We start from the raw sequence: 16,315 nt of genomic DNA, 5'->3' as shown, positions 1-16,315 counted from the left end.
TCGAGCACTCCCGGGGCAGGTACAATACAGAGCTCCCTCTACATTACCCTGACAGTGTACCCCCACTTTATACCCAGTGTCCGCATCGAGCACTCCCAGGGCAGGTACTATACAGAGCCCCCTCTACATTAACTCGACAGTGTACCCCAACTTTATACCCAGTGTCAGCATCGAGCACTCCCGGAGCAGGTAAAATACAGAGCTCCCTCTACATTACCCTGACAGTGTACCCCCACTTTATACCCAGTGTCCGCATCGAGCACTCCCAGGGCAGGTACTATACAGAGCTCCCTCTACATTCACAGAATCACAGAAACCCCACAGTGCAGGTAGAGGCCATTTCGGCCCATCGAGCCTGCACCAACACACATCCCACCCGATCACCGTAACCCCTACACCAACACATATCCCACTCTATCCCTGTAACCCCACGTATTTAATCCCCCTAACACTAAGGGTCAATTTATCATAGCCAATCAACCTAACCCGTACATCTTTGGACTGTGGAAGGAAACCGGAGCACCCGGAGGAAACCCACGCAAACACGGGGAGAATGTACAAACTCCACACAGACAGTCGCCCGAGGCCGGATTCGAACCCGGGTCTCTGGCGCTGTGAGGCAACAGTGCTAACCACTATGCCACCGTGCTGCCTCTACAGAGCTCCCTCTACATTACCCTGACAGTGTACCCCCACTTTATACCCAGAGTCAGCATTGAGCAGTCCCGGGGCAGGTACAATACAGAGCTCCCTCTACATTACCCTGACAGTGTACCCCCACTTTATACCCAGTGTCAGCATCGAGCACTCCCAGGGCAGGTACAATACAGAGCTCCCTCTATATCACCTTGACAGTGTACCCCCACTTTATACCCAGTGTCAGCATTGAGCAGTCCCGGGGCAGGTACAATACAGAGCTCCCTCTACATTACCCTGACAGTGTACATCACTTTATACCCAGTGTCAGCATCGAGTGATCCCAGGGCAGGTACAATATAGAGCTCCCTCTATATCACCCTGACAGTGTACCCCCACTTTATACCCAGTGTCAGCATCGAGCACTCCTGGGGCAGGTACAATGCAGAGCTCCCTCTACATTACCCTGACAGTGTACCCCCACTTTATACCCAGTGTCAGCATCGAGCACTCCCGGGGCAGGTACAATACAGAGCTCCCTCTACATTACCCTGACAGTGTACCCCCACTTTATACCCAGTGTCAGCATCGAGCGCTCCCGGGGCAGGTACAATACAGAGCTCCCTCTACATTACCCTGACAGTGTACCCCCACTTTATACCCAGTGTCAGCATCGAGCACTCCCGGGGCAGGTACAATACAGAGCTCCCTCTACATTACCCTGACAGTGTACCCCCACTTTATACCCAGTGTCAGCATCGAGCACTCCCGGGGCAGGTACAATACAGAGCTCCCTCTACATTACCCTGACAGTGTACACCCACTTTATACCCAGTGTCAGCATCGAGCACTCCTGGGGCAGGTACAATACAGAGCTCCCTCTACATTACCCTGACAGTGTACACCCACTTTATACCCAGTGTCAGCATCGAGCACTCCCGGGGCAGGTACAATACAGAGCTCCCTCTGCATTCCCCTGACAGTGTACCCCCACTTTATACCCAGTGTCAGCACCGAGCACTCCCGGGGCAGGTACAATACAGAGCTCCCTCTACATTACCCTGACAGTGTACCCCCACTTTATACCCAGTGTCAGCATCGAGTGCCCCCAGGGCAGGTACAATACCGAGCTCCCTCTACATTACCCTGACAGTGTACCCCCACTTTATACCCAGTGTCAGCATCGAGCACTCCCGGGGCAGGGACAATACAGAGCTCCCTCTACATTACCCTGACAGTGTACACCCACTTTATACCCAGTGTCAGCATCGAGCACTCCCGGGGCAGGTACAATACAGAGCTCGCTCTACATTAGCCTGACAGTGTACCCACACTTTATACCCAGTGTCAGCATCGAGCACTCCCGGGGCAGGTACAATACAGAGCTCCCTCTACATTACCCTGACAGTGTACCCCCACTTTAGACCCAGTGTCAGCATCGAGCACTCCCGGGGCAAGGACAATACAGAGCTCCCTCTACATTACCCTGACAGTGTACCCCCACTTTATACCCAGTGTCAGCATCGAGCACTCCCGGGGCAGGTACAATACAGAGCTCCCTCTACATTACCCTGACAGTGTACCCCCACTTTATACCCAGTGTCAGCATCGAGCGCTCCCGGGGCAGGTACAATACAGAGCTCGCTCTACATTACCCTGACAGTGTACCCCCACTTTATACCCAGTGTCAGCATCGAGCACTCCCGGGGCAGGTACAATACAGAGCTCCCTCTAACTTACCCTGACAGTGTACCCCCACTTTATACCCAGTGTCAGCATCGAGTGCTCCCGGGGCAGGTACAATACAGAGCTCCCTCTACATTACCCTGACAGTGTACCCCCACTTTATACCCAGTGTCAGCATCGAGCACTCCCGGGGCAGGTACAATACAGAGCTCCCTCGACATTACCCTGACAGTGTACCCCCACTTTATAACCAGTGTCAGCATCGAGCGCTCCCGGGGCAGTAACAATACAGAGCTCCCTCTACATTACCCTGACAGTGTACCCCCACTTTATACCCAGTGTCAGCATCGAGCGCTCCCGGGGCAGGTACAATACAGAGCTCCCTCTACATTCCCCTGACAGTGTTCCCCCACTTTATACCCAGTGTCAGCATCGAGCGCTCCCGGGGCAGGTACAATACAGAGCTCCCTCTACATTACCCTGACAGTGTACCCCCACTTTATACCCAGTGTCAGCATCGAGTGCTCCAAGGGCAGGTACAATACAGAGCTCCCTCTACATTACCCTGACAGTGTACCCCCACTTTATACCCAGTGTCAGCATCGAGCACTCCCGGGGCAGGTACAATACAGAGCTCCCTCTACATTACCCTGACAGTGTACCCCCACTTTATACCCAGTGTCAGCATCGAGCGCTCCCGGGGCAGGTACAATACAGAGCTCCCTCTACATTACCCTGACAGTGTACCCCCACTTTATACCCAGTGTCAGCATCGAGCACTCCCGGGGCAGGTACAATACAGAGCTCCCTCTACATTACACTGACAGTGTGCCCCCACTTTATACCCAGTGTCAGCATCGAGCACTCCCGGGGCAGGTACAATACAGAGCTCCCTCTACATTACCCTGACAGTGTACCCCCACTTTATACCCAGTGTCAGCATCGAGCACTCCCGGGGCAGGTACAATACAGAGCTCCCTCTACATTACCCCGACAGTGTACCCCCACTTTATACCCAGTGTCAGCATCGAGCGCTCCTGGGGCAGGTACAATACAGAGCTCCCTCTACATTACCCTGACAGTGTACCCCCACTTTATACCCAGCGTCAGCATCGAGCGCTCCCGGGGCAGGTACAATACAGAGCTCCCTCTACATTACCCTGACAGTGTACCCCCACTTTATACCCAGTGTCAGCATCGAGCACTCCCGGGGCAGGTACAATACAGAGCTCCCTCTACATTACCCTGACAGTGTACCCCCACTTTATACCCAGTGTCAGCATCGAGCACTCCCGGGGCTGGTACAATACAGAGCTCCCTCTACATTACACTGACAGTGTACCCACACTTTATACCCAGTGTCAGCATCGAGCGCTCCTGGGGCAGGTACAATACAGAGCTCCCTCTACATTACCCTGACAGTGTACCCCCACTTTATACCCAGTGTCAGCATCGAGTGCTCCCAGGGCAGGTACAATACAGAGCTCCCTCTGCATTACCCTGACAGTGTACCCCCACTTTATACCCAGTGTCAGCATCGAGTGCTCCCGGGGCAGGTACAATACAGAGCTCCCTCTACATTACCCTGACAGTGTACCCCCACTTTATACCCAGTGTCAGCATCGAGCATTCCCAGGGCAGGTACAATACAGAGCTCCCTCTACATTACCCTGACAGTGTACCCCCACTTTATACCCAGTGTCAGCATCGAGCACTCCCGGGTCAGGTACAATACAGAGCTCCCTCTACATTACCCTGACAGTGTACCCCCACTTTATACCCAGTGTCAGCATCGAGCACTCCCATGGCAGGTACAATACAGAGCTCCCTCGACATTACCCTGACAGTGTACACCCACTTTATACCCAGTGTCAGCATCGAGCACTCCTGGGGCAGGTACAATACAGAGCTCCCTCTACATTACCCTGACAGTGTACACCCACTTTATACCCAGTGTCAGCATCGAGCACTCCCGGGGCAGGTACAATACAGAGCTCCCTCTGCATTACCCTGACAGTGTACCCCCACTTTATACCCAGTGTCAGCACCGAGCACTCCCGGGGCAGGTACAATACAGAGCTCCCTCTACATTACCCTGACAGTGTACCCCCACTTTATACCCAGTGTCAGCATCGAGTGCCCCCAGGGCAGGTACAAAACAGAGCTCCCTCTACATTACCCTGACAGTGTACCCCCACTTTATACCCAGTGTCAGCATCGAGCACTCCCGGGGCAGGTACAATACAGAGCTCCCTCTACATTACCCTGACAGTGTACACCCACTTTATACCCAGTGTCAGCATCGAGCACTCCCGGGGCAGGTACAATACAGAGCTCGCTCTACATTAGCCTGACAGTGTACCCACACTTTATACCCAGTGTCAGCATCGAGCACTCCCGGGGCAGGTACAATACAGAGCTCCCTCTACATTACCCTGACAGTGTACCCCCACTTTATACCCAGTGTCAGCATCGAGCACTCCCAGGGCAGGTACAATACAGAGCTCCCTCTACATTACCCTGACAGTGTACCCCCACTTTATACCCAGTGAAGCATCGAGCACTCCCGGGGCAGGTACAATACAGAGCTCCCTCTACATTAGCCTGACAGTGTACCCCCACTTTATACCCAGTGTCAGCATCGAGCACTCCCGGGGCAGGTACAATACAGAGCTCCCTCTACATTACCCTGACAGTGTACCCCCACTTTATACCCAGTGTCAGCATCGAGCACTCCCGGGGCAGGTACAATACAGAGCTCCCTCTACATTACCCTGACAGTGTACCCCCACTTTATACCCAGTGTCAGCATCGAGCACTCCCGGGGCAGGTACAATACAGAGCTCCCTCTACATTACCCTGACAGTGTACCCCCACTTTATACCCAGTGTCAGCATCGAGCGCTCCCGGGGCAGGTACAATACAGAGCTCCCTCTACATTACCCTGACAGTGTACCCCCACTTTATACCCGGTGTCAGCATCGAGCGCTCCCGGGCCAGGTACAATGCAGAGCTCCCTCTACATTACCCTGACAGTGTACACCCACTTTATACCCAGTGTCAGCATCGAGCACTCCCGGGGCAGGTACAATACAGAGCTCGCTCTACATTAGCCTGACAGTGTACCCCCACTTTATACCCAGTGTCAGCATCGAGCACTCCCGGGGCAGGTACAATACAGAGCTCCCTCTACATTACCCTGACAGTGTACCCACACTTGAAACCCAGTGTCAGCATCGAGCACTCCCGGGGCAGGTACAATACAGAGCTCCCTCTACATTACCCTGACAGTGTACCCCCACTTTATACCCAGTGTCAGCATCGAGCGCTCCCGGGGCAGGTACAATACAGAGCTCCCTCTACCTTACCCTGACAGTGTACCCCCACTTTATACCCAGTGTCAGCATCGAGTGCTCCCGGGGCAGGTACAATACAGAACTCCCTCTACATTACCCTGACAGTGTACCCCCACTTTATACCCAGTGTCAGCATCGAGCACTCCCGGGGCAGGTACAATACAGAGCTCCCTCTACATTACCCTGACAGTGTACCCCCACTTTATACCCAGTGTCAGCATCGAGCGCTCCCGGGGCAGGTACAATACAGAGCTCCCTCTACATTACCCTGACAGTGTACCCCCACTTTATACCCAGTGTCAGCATCGAGTGCTCCAAGGGCAGGTACAATACAGAGCTCCCTCTACATTACCCTGACAGTGTACCCCCACTTTATACCCAGTGTCAGCATCGAGCGCTCCCGGGGCAGGTACAATACAGAGCTCCCTCTACATTACCCTGACAGTGTACCCCCACTTTATACCCAGTGTCAGCATCGAGCGCTCCCGGGGCAGGTACAATACAGAGCTCCCTCTACATTACCCTGACAGTGTACCCCCACTTTATACCCAGTGTCAGCATCGAGTGCTCCCGGGGCAGGTACAATACAGAGCTCCCTCTACATTACCCTGACAGTGTACCCCCACTTTATACCCAGTGTCAGCATCGAGTGATCCCAGGGCAGGTACAATACAGAGCTCCCTCTACATTACCCTGACAGTGTACCCCCACTTTATACCCAGTGTCAGCATCGAGTGATCCCAGGGCAGGTACAATACAGAGCTCCCTCTACATTACCCTGACAGTGTACCCCCACTTTATACCCAGCGTCAGCATCGAGCACTCACGGGGCAGGTACAATACAGAGCTCTCTCTTAATTACCCTGACAGTGTACTCCCACTTTATACCCAGTGTCAGCATCGAGCGCTCCCGGGGCAGGTACAATACAGAGCTCCCTCTACATTACCCTGACAGTGTACCCCCACTTTATACCCAGTGTCAGCATCGAGCACTCCCAGGGCAGGTAGAAGACAGAGCTCCCTCTACATTACCCTGACAGTGTACCCCCACTTTATACCCAGTGTCAGCATCGAGCACTCCCGGGGAAGGTACAATACAGAGCTCCCTCTACATTACCCTGACAGTGTACCCCCACTTTATACCCAGTGTCAGCATCGAGCACTCCCGGGGCAGGTACAATACAGAGCTCCCTCTACATTACCCTGACAGTGTACCCCCACTTTATACCCAGTGTCAGCATCGAGCACTCCCGGGGCAGGTACAATACAGAGCTCCCTCTACATTACCCTGACAGTGTACCCCCACTTTATACCCAGTGTCAGCATCGAGCACTCCCGGGGCAGGTACAATACAGAGCTCCCTCTACATTACCCTGACAGTGTACCCCCACTTTATACCCAGTGTCAGCATCGAGCGCTCCTGGGGCAGGTACAATACAGAGCTCCCTCTACATTACCCTGACAGTCTACCCCCACTTTATACCCAGTGTCAGCATCGAGCGCTCCTGGGGCAGGTACAATACAGAGCTCCCTCTTTACCCTGACAGTGTACCCCCACTTTATACCCAGTGTCAGCATCGAGCGCTCCTGGGGCAGGTACACTACAGAGCTCCCTCTACATTACCCTGACAGTGTACCCCCACTTTATACCCAGTGTCAGCATCGAGCACTCCCATGGCAGGTACAATACAGAGCTCCCTCTACATTACCCTGACAGTGTACCCCCACTTTATACCCAGTGTCAGCATCGAGAACTCCCGGGGCAGGTACAATACAGAGCTCCCTCTACATTACCCTGACAGTGTACCCCCACTTTATACCCAGTGTCAGCATCGAGCACTTCCGGGGCAGGTACAATACAGAGCTCGCTCTACATTACCCTGACAGTGTACACCCACTTTATACCCAGTGTCAGCATCGAGCACTCCCGGGGCAGGTACAATACAGAGCTCCCTCTGCATTACCCTGACAGTGTACCCCCACTTTATACCCAGTGTCAGCATCGAGTGCTCCAAGGGCAGGTACAATACAGAGCTCCCTCTACATTACCCTGACAGTGTACCCCCACTTTATACCCAGTGTCAGCATCGAGCGCTCCCGGGGCAGGTACAATACAGAGCTCTCTCTACATTACCCTGACAGTGTACCCCCACTTTATACCCAGTGTCAGCATTGAGCGCTCCCGGGGCAGGTACAATACAGAGCTCCCTCTACATTACCCTGACAGTGTACCCCCACTTTATACCCAGTGTCAGCATCGAGCGCTCCCGGGGCAGGTACAATACAGAGCTCCCTCTACATTACCCTGACAGTGTACCCCCACTTTATACCCAGTGTGAGCATCGAGCACTCCCGGGGCAGGTACAATACAGAGCTCCCTCTACATTACCCTGACAGTGTACCCCGACTTTATACCCAGTGTCAGCATCGAGCACTCCCGGGCAGGTACAATACAGAGCTCCCTCTGCATTACCCTGACAATGTGCCCCCACTTTATACCCAGTGTCAGCATCGAGTGCTCCCGGAGTAGGTACAATACAGAGCTCCCTCTACATTACCCTGACAGTGTACCCCCACTTTATACCCAGTGTCAGCATCGAGCACTCCCGGGGCAGGTACAATACAGAGCTCCCTCTACATTACCCTGACAGTGTACCCCCATTTTATACCCAGTGTCAGCATCGAGCACTCCCGGGGCAGGTACAATACAGAGCTCCCTCTACATTACCCTGACAGTGTACCCCCACTTTATACCCAGTGTCAGCATCGAGCACTCCCAGGGCAGGTATAATACAGAGCTCCCTCTACATTACCCTGACAGTGTACCCCCACTTTATACCCAGTGTCAGCATCGAGCACTCCCGGGGCAGGTACAATACAGAGCTCCCTCTACATTACCCTGACAGTGTACCCCCACTTTATACCCAGTGTCAGCATCGAGCACTCCCGGGGCTGGTACAATACAGAGCTCCCTCTACATTACCCTGACAGTGTACCCCCACTTTATACCCAGTGTCAGCATCGAGCGCTCCCAGGGCAGGTACAATACAGAGCTCCCTCTACATTACCCTGACAGTGTACCCCCACTTTATACCCAGTGTCAGCATCGAGCACTCCCAGGGCAGGTATAATACAGAGCTCCCTCTACATTACCCTGACAGTGTACCCCCACTTTATACCCAGTGTCAGCATCGAGCGCTCCCAGGGCAGGTACAATACAGAGCTCCCTCTACATTACCCTGACAGTGTACCCCCATTTTATACCCAGTGTCAGCATCGAGCACTCCCAGGGCAGGTACAATACAGAGCTCCCTCTACATTACCCTGACAGTGTACCCCCACTTTATACCCAGTGTCAGCATCGAGCACTCCCAGGGCAGGTATAATACAGAGCTCCCTCTACATTACCCTGACAGTGTACCCCCACTTTATACCCAGTGTCAGCATCGAGCACTCCCGGGGCAGGTACAATACAGAGCTCCCTCTACATTACCCTGACAGTGTACCCCCACTTTATACCCAGTGTCAGCATCGAGCACTCCCGGGGCTGGTACAATACAGAGCTCCCTCTACATTACCCTGACAGTGTACCCCCACTTTATACCCAGTGTCAGCATCGAGCGCTCCCAGGGCAGGTACAATACAGAGCTCCCTCTACATTACCCTGACAGTGTACCCCCACTTTATACCCAGTGTCAGCATCGAGCGCTCCTGGGGCAGGTACAATACAGAGCTCCCTCTACATTACCCTGACAGTGTACCCCCACTTTATACCCAGTGTCAGCATCGAGCGCTCCTGGGGCAGGTACAATACAGAGCTCCCTCTACATTACCCTGACAGTGTACCCCCACTTTATACCCAGTGTCAGCATCGAGCACTCCCAGGGCAGGTACAATACAGAGCTCCCTCTACATTACCCTGACAGTGTACCCCCACTTTATACCCAGTGTCAGCATCGAGCACTCCCGGGGCAGGTACAATACAGAGCTCCCTCTACATTACCCTGACAGTGTACCCCCACTTTATACCCAGTGTCAGCACCGAGCACTCCCGGGGCAGGTGCAATACAGAGCTCCCTCTACATTACCCTGACAGTGTACCCCCACTTCATACCCAGTGTCAGCATCGAGTGCCCCCAGGGCAGGTACAATACAGAGCTCCCTCTACATTACCCTGACAGTGTACCCCCACTTTATACCCAGTGTCAGCATCGAGCACTCCCGGGGCAGGTACAATACAGAGCTCCCTCTACATTACCCTGACAGTGTACCCCCACTTTATACCCAGTGTCAGCATTGAGCACTCCCGGGGCTGGTACAATACAGAGCTCCCTCTACATTACCCTGACAGTGTACACCCACTTTATACCCAGTGTCAGCATCGAGCACTCCCGGGGCAGGTGCAATACAGAGCTCGCTCTACATTAGCCTGACAGTGTACCCACACTTTATACCCAGTGTCAGCATCGAGCACTCCCGGGGCAGGTACAATACAGAGCTCCCTCTACATTAGCCTGACAGTGTACCCCCACTTTATACCCAGTGTCAGCATCGAGCACTCCCGGGGCAGGTACAATACAGAGCTCCCTCTACATTACCCTGACAGTGTACCCCCACTTTATACACAGTGTCAGCTTCGAGCACTCCCGGGGCAGGTACAATACAGAGCTCCCTCTACATTACCCTGACAGTGTACCCCCACTTTATACCCAGTGTCAGCATCGAGCACTCCCGGGGCATGTACAATACAGAGCTCCCTCTACATTACCCTGACAGTGTACCCCCACTTTATACCCAGTGTCAGCATCGAGCACTCCCGGGGCAGGTACAATACAGAGCTCCCTCTACATTACCCTGACAGTGTACCCCCACTTTATACCCAGTGTCAGCATCGAGCACTCCCGGGGCATGTACAATACAGAGCTCCCTCTACATTACCCTGACAGTGTACCCCCACTTTATACCCAGTGTCAGCATCGAGCACTCCCGGGGCAGGTACAATACAGAGCTCCCTCTACATTACCCTGACAGTGTACCCCCACTTTATACCCAGTGTCAGCATCGAGCACTCCCGGGGCAGGTACAATACAGAGCTCCCTCTACATTACCCTGACAGTGTACACCCACTTTATACCCAGTGTCAGCATCGAGCACTCCCGGGGCAGGTACAATACAGAGCTCGCTCTACATTAGCCTAACAGTGTACCCCCACTTTATACCCAGTGTCAGCATCGAGCACTCCCGGGGCAGGTACAATACAGAGCTCCCTCTACATTACCTTGACAGTGTACCCCCACTTTATACCCAGTGTCAGCATCGAGCACTCCCGGGGCAGGTACAATACAGAGCTCCCTCTACATTACCCTGACAGTGTACCCCCACTTTATACCTAGTGTCAGCATCGAGCACTCCCGGGGCAGGTACAATACAGAGCTCCCTCTACATTACCCTGACAGTGTACCCCCACTTTATACCCAGTGTCAGCATCGAGCGCTCCTGGGGCAGGTACAATACAGAGCTCCCTCTACATTACCCTGACAGTGTACCCCCACTTTATACCCAGTGTCAGCATCGAGCGCTCCTGGGGCAGGTACAATACAGAGCTCCCTCTACATTACCCTGACAGTCTACCCCCACTTTATACCCAGTGTCAGCATCGAGCACTCCCGGGGCAGGTACAATACAGAGCTCCCTCTACATTACCCTGACAGTGTACCCCCACTTTATACCCAGTGTCAGCATCGAGCACTCTCGGACAGGTACAATACAGAGCTCCCTCTACATTACCCTGACAGTGTACCCCCACTTTCTACCCAGTGTCAGCATCGAGCACTCCCGGGGCAGGTACAATACAGAGCTCCCTCTACATTACCCTGACAGTGTACCCCCACTTTATACCCAGTGTCAGCATCAAGCACTCCTGGGGCAGGTACAATACAGAGCTCCCTCTACATTACCCTGACAGTGTACCCCCACTTTATACCCAGTGTCAGCATCGAGCACTCCCAGGGCAGCTACAATACAGAGCTCTCTCTACATTACCCAGACAGTGTACCCCCACTTTATACCCAGTGTCAGCATCGAGCACTCCCGGAGCAGGTACAATACAGAGCTCCCTCTACATTACCCTGACAGTGTACCCCCACTTTATACCCAGTGTCAGCATCGAGCAATCCCAGGGCAGGTACAATACAGAGCTCCCTCTACATTACCCTGACAGTGTACCCCCACTTTATACCCAGTGTTAGCATCGAGCACTCCCGGGGCAGGTACAATACAGAGCTCCCTCTACATTACCCTGACAGTGTACCCCCACTTTATACCCAGTGTCAGCATCGAGCACTCCCGGGGCAGGTACAATACAGAGCTCCCTCTACATTACCCTGACAGTGTACCCCCACTTTATACCCAGTGTCAGCATCGAGCACTCCCAGGGCAGGTACAATACAGAGCTCCCTCTACATTACCCTGACAGTGTACCCCCACTTTATACCCAGTGTCAGCATCGAGCACTCCCGGGGCAGGTACAATACAGAGCTCCCTCTGCATTACCCTGACAGTAGGAGTGGGCCTTTGCCGTTGCGGTGGCATCCCCGCCGCTGGGCCAGAAAGCGTCGGGTTTTCGAAACCCACTGCAGACAGTCCCGGGAAGTGGAGTCGGAGCTCCGGCTTTAAATTCTGGGTTGACATCCAGCGGGATACTTGTGTCCGTGGGTGTGGGTGGTCCCCCCCCTTGTATGGGTTGTGGGAGCCCGTAAAACCCTCCCGCCAGAAGACTAACCACCCTAATGGCTGGTACGAAGATGGTTACGTCACGGAAGGAGCGTTAATCGCGGCCAGAAATCCTTCCACCACTTCATACAGTTCCCCAAAGGGAACAGTGTGAAGACACGTACGACGACAACTCTGACAGTGTACCCCCACTATATACCCAGAGAAAGAATGAATGAATGAATCAATCAATCAACCAATCAATCAAACAATCAATCCTAATTAATTTATATGGTGCCTCTCAGAACCCCAGGCCATTCCAAAGCGTTTTCAAGTCAATGAAATACTTTTGAAGTGTTGTTATGTAGGAAACGCGGCAGCCAATTTGCGCACAGCAAGCTCCCACAAACAGCAACGTGACATTGTGAACGGAGGACCAGATCATCTGTTTTAGTGACGTTGTTTGAGGGGTAAATATTGGCCAGGACACCGGGGAGAACTCCCCCGCTCTTCTTCAAAATAGGGCCTTGGGATCAGACAGGGTCTCGGCTTAGCGTCTCTGCTGAAAGACGGCACCTCTCTCGGTACGGCCGCTGGGAGCGTCGGCCTGGATTATGGGCTCAATTCTCCGGAGTTGGCCTTGAACTCCTGGCCACCTGACTCAGAGATGAGAGTGCGACCCACTGAGTCAAACCAGACATCTCAATCATCGGTTAACAGCTTGGCATAGGTAAAGAGCATCATGGGATAGTTAGCATTGAGGGGGAGCTCAAAGTGTAGGAACCACAGGCGTATGTTGGATGTGATAAGTAGGCACATTCATGGAGGAGAGAAGTCATTGCTCAACCACCGTGTTAGTCGTTAGCAATGGGCTCACAGCAAGGGTACTGAGCTAAACTTCATAAATCACTTGTTGGGCCTCAACTGGCGTATTGTGTCCAATTCTGGGCACCGCACTTTCGGAAGGATGTCCAGGTCTCGGAGAGGAGATTTACCAGATGAGGGACTTCAGTTACGTGGAGACGCTGGGGTTGTTCTCCTTGGAGCAGAGAAGGTAAGGGGAAATTTACCAGAATGATACCAGGGGATGAGGGACTTCAGTTACGTGGAGAGACTGGAGAAGCTGGGATTGTTCTCCTTGGAGCAGAGAAGGTTAAGGGGAGATTTACCAGAATGATACCAGGGGATGAGGGACTTCAGTTACGTGGAGAGACTGGAGAAGGTGGGATTGTTCTCCTTGGAGCAGAGAAGGTTAAGGGAAGATTTACCAGAATGGTACCAGGGGATGAGGGACTTCAGTTACGTGGAGAGACTGGAGAAGCTGGGATTGTTCTCCTTGGAGCAGAGAAGGTTAAGGGGAGATTTACCAGAATGGTACCAGGGGATGAGGGGCTTGAGTTACATGGAGAGACTGGAGAAGCTGGGATTGTTCTCCTTGGAGCAGAGAAGGTTAAGGGAAGATTTACCAGAATGGTACCAGGGAATGAGGGGCTTGAGTTACGTGGAGAGACTGGAGAAGCTGGGATTGTTCTCCTTGGAGCAGAGAAGGTTAAGGGGAGATTTACCAGAATGGTACCAGGGGATGAGGGGCTTGAGTTACATGGAGAGACTGGAGAAGGTGGGATTGTTCTCCTTGGAGCAGAGAAGGTTAAGGGAAGATTTACCAGAATGGTACCAGGGAATGAGGGGCTTGAGTTACGTGGAGAGACTGGAGAAGCTGGGATTGTTCTCCTTGGAGCAGAGAAGGTTAAGGGAAGATTTACCAGAATGGTACCAGGGGATGAGGGGCTTGAGTTACATGGAGAGACTGGAGAAGCTGGGATTGTTCTCCTTGGAGCAGAGAAGGTTAAGGGGAGATTTACCAGAATGGTACCAGGGAATGAGGGGCTTGAGTTACGTGGAGAGACTGGAGAAGCTGGGATTGTTCTCCTTGGAGCAGAGAAGGTTAAGGGGAGATTTACCAGAATGGTACCAGGGGATGAGGGGCTTGAGTTACGTGGAGAGACTGGAGAAGGTGGGATTGTTCTCCTTGGAGCAGAGAAGGTTAAGGGGAGATTTACCAGAATGGTACCAGGGGATGAGGGGCTTGAGTTACGTGGAGAGACTGGAGAAGCTGGGATTGTTCTCCTTGGAGCAGAGAAGGTTAAGGGGAGATTTACCAGAATGGTACCAGGGGATGAGGGGCTTGAGTTACGTGGAGAGACTGGAGAAGCTGGGGTTGTTCTCCTTGGAGCAGAGAAGGTTAAGGGGAGATTTACCAGAATGGTACCAGGGAATGAGGGGCTTGAGTTACATGGAGAGACTGGAGAAGCTGGGATTGTTCTCCTTGGAGCAGAGAGGGTTAAGGGGAGATTTACCAGAATGGTACCAGGAGATGAGGGGCTTGAGTTACGTGAGAGACTGGAGAAGCTGGGATTGTTCTCCTTGGAGCAGAGAAGGTTAAGGGGAGATTTACCAGAATGGTACCAGGAGATGAGGGGCTTGAGTTACGTGGAGAGACTGGAGAAGCTGGGATTGTTCTCCTTGGAGCAGAGAAGGTTAAGGGGAGATTTACCAGAATGGTACCAGGGATGAGGGGCTTGAGTTACATGGAGAGACTGGAGAAGCTGGGATTGTTCTCCTTGGAGCAGAGAAGGTTAAGGGAAGATTTACCAGAATGGTACCAGAGATGAGGGGCTTGAGTTATGTGGAGAGACTGGAGAAGCTGGGATTGTTCTCCTTACAGCAGAGAAGGTTAAGGGAAGATTTACCAGAATGGTACCAGGGATGAGGGGCTTGAGTTACATGGAGAGACTGGAGAAGCTGGGATTGTTCTCCTTGGAGCAGAGAGGGTTAAGGGAAGATTTACCAGAATGGTACCAGGGAATGAGGGGCTTGAGTTACATGGAGAGACTGGAGAAGCTGGGGTTGTTCTCCTTGGAGCAGAGAAGGTTAAGGGAAGATTTACCAGAATTGCACCAGGTGTGAGGGGCTTGAGTTACGTGTAGAGAGACTGGAGAAGCTGGGATTGTTCTCCTTGGAGCAGAGAAGGTTAAGGGGAGATTTACCAGAATGGTACCAGGGATGGGGGCTTGAGTTACGTGGAGAGACTGGAGAAGCTGGGATTGTTCTCCTTGGAGCAGAGAAGGTTAAGGGAAGATTTACCAGAATTGCACCAGGTGTGAGGGGCTTGAGTTACGTGTAGAGAGACTGGAGAAGCTGGGATTGTTCTCCTTGGAGCAGAGAAGGTTAAGGGGAGATTTACCAGAATGGTACCAGGGGATGAGGGGCTTGAGTTACGTGGAGAGACTGGAGAAGCTGGGATTGTTCTCCTTGGAGCAGAGAAGGTTAAGGGGAGATTTACCAGAATGGTACCAGTGGATGAGGGGCTTGAGTTACGTGGAGAGACTGGAGAAGGTGGGATTGTTCTCCTTGGAGCAGAGAAGGTTAAGGGGAGATTTACCAGAATGGTACCAGTGGATGAGGGGCTTGAGTTACGTCGAGAGACTGGAGAAGCTGGGATTGTTCTCCTTGGAGCAGAGACGGTTAAGGGGAGATTTACCAGAGTGGTACCAGGGGATGAGGGGCTTGAGTTACGTGGAGAGACTGGAGAAGCTGGGATTGTTCTCCTTGGAGCAGAGACGGTTAAGGGGAGATTTACCAGAGTGGTACCAGGGGATGAGGGGCTTGAGTTACGTGGAGAGACTGGAGAAGCTGGGGTTGTTCTCCTTGGAGCAGAGACGGTTAAGGGGAGATTTACCAGAATGGTAGCAGGGATGGGGGCTTGAGTTACGTGGATAGACTGGAGAAGCTGGGATTGTTCTCCTTGGAGCAGAGAAGGTTAAGGGAAGATTTACCAGAATTGCACCAGGTGTGAGGGGCTTGAGTTACGTGTAGAGAGACTGGAGAAGCTGGGGTTGTTCTCCTTGGAGCAGAGAAGGTTAAGG

The sequence above is a fragment of the Somniosus microcephalus genome, unplaced genomic scaffold (assembly GCF_052327205.1).
Source record: "Somniosus microcephalus isolate GS21.2 unplaced genomic scaffold, FLI_Smic_1.0 unresolved_chr3, whole genome shotgun sequence".
Taxonomy (NCBI): domain Eukaryota; kingdom Metazoa; phylum Chordata; class Chondrichthyes; order Squaliformes; family Somniosidae; genus Somniosus; species Somniosus microcephalus.
Note: the sequence above shows the minus strand (reverse complement) of the source record.